Below are 5,937 nucleotides of genomic sequence, written 5' to 3'. Positions count from 1 at the left end.
TCCTTGGCCTCCATGGCATGGGAGGGGCGAGAGCCCCTTCGAGATTGGATATGTCTCTCTGTCTCTCTATGTTTCTGCGCTCTGGTATTCTGCCCTTTCGTCGTTTCTTATATATCCGGAGATCTGTAACTCCGATTGGATTGAAACCTTTGCCAAGATTTTTTTTCAAAAAATTGCTTTCTTGCGGCCAAAGAAGAGCAGCAATCGCCTTACGAGGGGCCCACGAGGGTCAAGGGCGCGCGCCCAGGGGGGCAGGCGCGCCCCCCTGCCTCGTGGCCACCTCGGGCACCGTCTCGCGTTGATTCTTCCTCCCATATTTCCCAAATATTCCAAATATATTCTCCAACCGTTTTTATTTTGTTTGGATTCCGTTTGATATGGGTTTCTGCGAAACATAAAACATGCAACAAACAGGAACTGGCACTGGGCACTGGATCAATATGTTAGTCCCAAAAATAGTATAAAATTTGCCAAAAGTATATGAAAGTTGTATAATATTGGCATGGAACAATCAAAAATTATAGATACGACGGAGACATATCAACTTGCAATTTCTTTCATAACTTTTGAAATATTTAAAATTGATGTTTTGAAATTGGAGCATGGGGAGCACCTAATATTTCCCCTACTTCGCTAGGTTTCTTCACAGACACAACGCCGCCGCCGCTCCCCCACATCCCGACCGTGGCTCCATACCTCTCGCCGCTCCTTTGCCATTCCTGCACGGCTCCTCCGCCCTGTACTCGCAGCGCCTCAGCCCGAGCTCAACCATAGCTCACCTCCTCCTCACAGCCCTGCTCAACCTACAGCCATCGCCGCCACCGACTCAATTCCTAGCCCGGCCGCCCCGATCCGGCTGTGACTGTGGGATCTGATTTGTGTTAGTTGTGGCTAAGATTGGAATTCTTTACTTGCCATGGTGATTGCAGATGGAGGTGTGCCTGGTGGTGATGAGCATTTCTATGCTTCACAACTTTTCATGAAAAAGGAATATTGTGATGTATTCTGTTGTTTAGAGGGGGATGGTGCTGCTGTGAGGCTCGAGTGGCTTAGAAGACGTGGGAGGTGACGAAGAATAACTAGCGAGCAACTTAGATGTGTTATTTGCTTTGAACCAATTGTTTTCTTCGGGCATCTGTAGTGTTGGATGGACTATTTGTTGTCAACTCGTGTTAGTGTCATAAACTATTTGATGTCAACTCGCATTGTTGTCATGAACTATTTGCTTTGAACTTTTATTGTTGCTATGAATTATCTGGTTCGATTATTATTGTTGTGGTGAACTATTTGTTATTCAGACTGCAATGCGATGAACCATATGTTTTGACTACTACACAACCATTTGGTTGACAAGTGTGGTCTTAAGTCAACCTGCAACATGCACACCAAAGAAGCATCAACACTTTTTTTATGCACTTCATTGTGAAGAAACTTATCTCAAAGTACCCGGAAAGAACTAGCCTTAAATCACATAGACCGGACGATATATAGCTAGTAGAAGTCCTGGGTGCTGTTTGGTTGTGTTTACTCATCAACTATATTCTGCGTTCGGGACAGGAATATGTACGGGTAATAAAGCTATGCGCCTCCACTCTAACACAATCCGTCGTAGTCTAGGTGGTTAGGATACTCGGCTCTCACCCGAGAGACCCGGGTTCAAGTCCCGGCGACGGAATTTCTTTTTTGTGGCTTTTTCTTACGCTGGTGCGCCATCTTACAACGTCGAAAATCAACAGCACTGAAGACATTTTTTTTTGTTTTACAATCGTCAAGAGTTTCTGCCGGAAGCAAGACTGCACGGTATGCACTGGCCCTCCCTGCCGCCTCGCATCCCAATCCTCGCCTATTTATTGGTCGGCTTCGCTGCCGGCAATTCACCCGCTCAGTTGGACGCCTCCCACAGGTATCTCGATTTCACGATTGATTGATACATGCTCTTCCCTTCATTCATCCTTACACGGGCATCTCCGGATTCCCACGCGAAAACTCCCCCCTGCACCCGCTTGATACCTGCGAAAATGCGCCTTGTTGATTGTTCGATCCTGGTCTGCGACCCAAATGCATGGCAATGGCGTCAAAGAAACACGAATCCGCGTCGCCGGTGATGTATTATGTCGATCTCAGCCTGGTTTGGGTTGGTCCTCAGGCGCTCCGATTGACACAGGGTGGCGAGATACTGTATCGATTAGTAGGAAGAAATTGATCGATTGGTCGATCGGTCGGTCGGTCGATGCCATGGCTCTGAGGCAGAGCACGCGGTTCCGCGCGGCCACCGCGTTCCTCGGGGTGCTCTCCTTCGTCCTCGCCGTCGTCGCCGAGCTCAAGAACGTAATTAGCCAGAGCTAGCACCAAAGGTCCCATTGCTACGACACCGCGATTGCGTGCATGCAAATGATCCATGTAGCTTTCGAGTTTCGATCGCAGCCGCCGTACGGGACGCCAATCAGAGGCGCGGACGTGATCGTCTGCCGGTTCCCGCCGGACGCGACGGTGGCGGCGCTGGGGGCCCTCTCCGCGCTCGTCGCCGCGTGCTGCGCCGGGATCGGCGCCGTCTCCGTCTTCTTCCCCTACGACGGCAGGTCCATCCCCAGGAAGGCCCTCTTCGACTACACCATGCTCCACGTCTTCTTCCATCTCGCCATGTAATGAATCAAATCCACCAAGCAGCGCGTCGTACCGTCGTAACGTAATTACACCGGCAATATGATATTTTTTTTCATTTTTTTCTAGCGGCGTTACGGTGGCCGGGATAGGGATGACGACGTGGGCGACGGCGACGGAGGCCCACGTCCGGAACGTGCACCGCGACCTCGGGTACGCGTGCCCGACGGCCGAGACCGGGCTGCTCGGCGCCGCCGCGTTCCTCAACCTCTGACGCCTCGCTCTTCTGGCTCGTATGCCTCATGCTCGTCGGCAACGTCAGGGAGGACTACTTCGACGGCCGGGACGAGGTCAGCGCGACGGAGGCGCGGGGATCGAGGAGAAATAAACATGCGGCATCCACGTACACATTGTAAATTTGTAACAACGCAAGCATGCAATGCGAATATGCAATCGCGCTGTCTCCATGTCGAGGACTTCTGTTCGTTCGTTGTGCATCAATTTGCGTGGTTTGCATTTCGGGTATCAGACAAATCCTTCGAACGAAAAGACGAGCAGAGTTCACAAGGGAGCGAGCAATGAACACGGGCAATGTGTAAAGGGTAAAGTGGACATTACCCCCTTGAACATTTCTTTTGAAATACAGTACAGACGCAAAACACTCATATATACTATGAGCACATTCGAGAAACCGAGCCGACATATCAACTTGAGATTTACCGTAGACGCCCCGTAAATGCCCCGTAGACGACCCATAGAGACCGAGACCGAGCCGATATACGAACTCACCGTAGACGCCCCGTCGTCGACGGGAACGTGTCCTCCCACTGAAAGCGCATCGGCGAAATTCCTGAAAAAAATCCAGAAGTAACGGGAGCATTAGGACTTTAACCTTGTCGAGCTGGGGATACCGATGTCCCTCTAACCATCCAACCACAGGTTGGTAAAGTGAATTTTACTCCCCTGAACTTACCAAGAAGATCATATTGCAACCCCGAACTTTGAAAAAGGACAAATTACCTCCTCTAAACTCCTGAAACCCGCCAAATAAACCTCCCCTGAACTCCTAAAACCGTTCGATTTTCTACCCTTTGCAATCCGAACCCGGTTTTGATGTGGCCTTCTTCCAAATTCTTAGCAATCTATATAAATGATCTGACAACTAATGTTGTTTACGATGGAAGGAAGGGCTTTATATAGGACAATTGTGTGTTTATTGCTTATATATTATAAAAACATGGAGTACAACTTCAAGAATGGAATTCCGATACATAGTCCATCCATATATACACAATAATGAAAACTTTAAAGAAAAATATCTCGAAATTTCAACAGCCTATGGGAGAAAAATATTGAGCGAAAGAAGAGCAAGAAAAAAACATGTGTGTAAGATTCGGTAATAAATAAATAAGCTGCGAAACAACGGTTCGTCCGCGCCTCTCCTGTGACAGAGCAGCCCATCGCCCAGATCTAAGGGGGATTGGATTTTGGGGGGTGGGGTGGCTACTTCCATACCCTGATCTGCTCTTTGTCTTGGGTTTGGGGTGCCACTCGATTCTCCAGTGGGTGATGTCCGACGGCATGGCAGGGGTCGAGGGTTGCGAGATCTTAGATGCCAGGGCGGCGGCCCTAGAAGGTGGGCTGCATGGTCTGCTCTTCGACGAGCGATGTTGCGGTGGTGATGGCATTTCTCCATGGTCGTGTCAACTATGTGGAGCGAGGCAGCGGGAATCCTGGCGCTGGTGGTGCTTCGGTGGTGGCTCCTCCTAGATCATGATGTGGAGGCTTGTTTTGGTGGCAGCGGATTGAAGGAAATATGCCCTAGAGGCAATAATAAAGTTATTATTTATTTCCTTATTTCATAATAAATGTTTATTATTCATGCTAGAAATGTATTAACCGAAAACATAATACTTGTGTGAATACATAGACAAACAGAGTGTCACTAGTATGCCTCTATTTGACTAGCTCGTTGATCAAAGATGGTTATGTTTCCTAGCCATAGACATGAGTTATCATTTGATTAACGGGATCACATCATTAGGAGAATGATGTGATTAACTTGACCCAGTCCGTTAGCTTCTTGATCGTTTAGTATTCTGCTATTGCTTTCTTCATGACTTATACATGTTCCTATGACTATGAGATTATGCAACTCCCGTTTACCGGAGGAACACTTTTTGTGCTACCAAACGTCACAACGTAACTGGGTGATTATAAAGGTGCTCTACAGGTCTCTCCGAAGGTACTTGTTGGGTTGGCGTATTTCGAGATTAGGATTTGTCACTCCGATTGTCGGAGAGGTATCTCTGGGCCCACTCAGTAATGCACATCACTATAAGCCTTGCAAACATTGTAACTAATGAGTTAGTTGCAGGATGATGTATTACGGAACGAGTAAAGAGACTTGCCGGTAACGAAATTGAACTAGGTATTGAGATACCGACGATCGAATCTCGGGCAAGTAACATACCGATGACAAAGGGAACAACGTATGTTGTTATGCGGTTTGACCGATAAAGATCTTCGTAGAATATGTGGGAGCCAATATGAGCATCCAGGTTCCGCTATTGGTTATTGACCGGAGACGTGTCTCGGTCATGTCTACATTGTTCTCGAACCCGTAGGGTCCGCACGCTTAAAGTTCGATGACGGTTATATTATGAGTTTATGTGTTTTGATGTACCAAAGGTAGTTCGGAGTCCCGGATGAGATCGGGGACATGACGAGGAGTCTCGAAATGGTCGGGACGTAAAGATCGATATATTGGACGACTATATTCGGACATCGGAAAGGTTCCGAGTGATTCGGGTATTTTTTGGAGTACCGGAGAGTTACGGGAATTCGCCGGGGAGTATATGGGCCTTATTGGGCTTTAGGGGAAAGAGAGAGGAGAGGCTGGGCGCCCCCCCAAGGCCTAGTCCGAATTGGACTAGGGGGAGGGGCTGCGCCCCCTCCTTCCTTCTCTTCTCTCTCCCCTTTCCTTGACTCCTACTCCTACTACTTGTTAGGGGGGAATTCTACTCCCGGTAGGAGTAGGACTCCTCCTAGGGTGCGTCATAGAGAGGGCCGGCCCTCCCCCTCCTACACTCCTTTACATACGAGGAGGGGGCACCCCTTGGAGACACAACAATTGATTTGATCTTTTAGCCGTGTGCGGTGCCCCCCTCCACCATAGTCCACCTCGATAATATCGTAGCGGTGCTTAGGCGAAGCCCTGCGTCGGTAGAACATAATCATCGTCACCACGCCGTCGTGCTGACGAAACTCTCCCTCAACACTCGGCTGGATCGGAGTTCGAGGGACGTCATCGGGCTGAACGTGTGCTGAACTCGG

At 48.9% G+C, this 5,937-nt stretch overlaps 1 non-coding gene and 1 pseudogene across 1 annotated transcript; both read left to right on the top strand.

Annotated features, from left to right (window-relative positions):
- The first annotated feature begins 1,602 nt into the window (after positions 1 to 1,602).
- On the top strand, positions 1,603 to 1,675 carry TRNAE-CUC (transfer RNA glutamic acid (anticodon CUC)). Its single transcript has one exon. It is a non-coding gene; the product is annotated as a tRNA-Glu (tRNA).
- Positions 1,676 to 2,235: 560 nt separating this feature from the next.
- Positions 2,236 to 4,031, top strand: LOC109747036 (uncharacterized; annotated as a pseudogene).
- The last annotated feature ends 1,906 nt before the right edge of the window (positions 4,032 to 5,937 follow it).

This window comes from Aegilops tauschii, chromosome 1 (genome assembly GCF_002575655.3).
Source record: "Aegilops tauschii subsp. strangulata cultivar AL8/78 chromosome 1, Aet v6.0, whole genome shotgun sequence".
NCBI classification, from domain to species: domain Eukaryota; kingdom Viridiplantae; phylum Streptophyta; class Magnoliopsida; order Poales; family Poaceae; genus Aegilops; species Aegilops tauschii.
The sequence above is the reverse complement of the archived record's forward strand: the minus strand, read 5'-3'. Positions and strand labels throughout refer to the sequence as shown.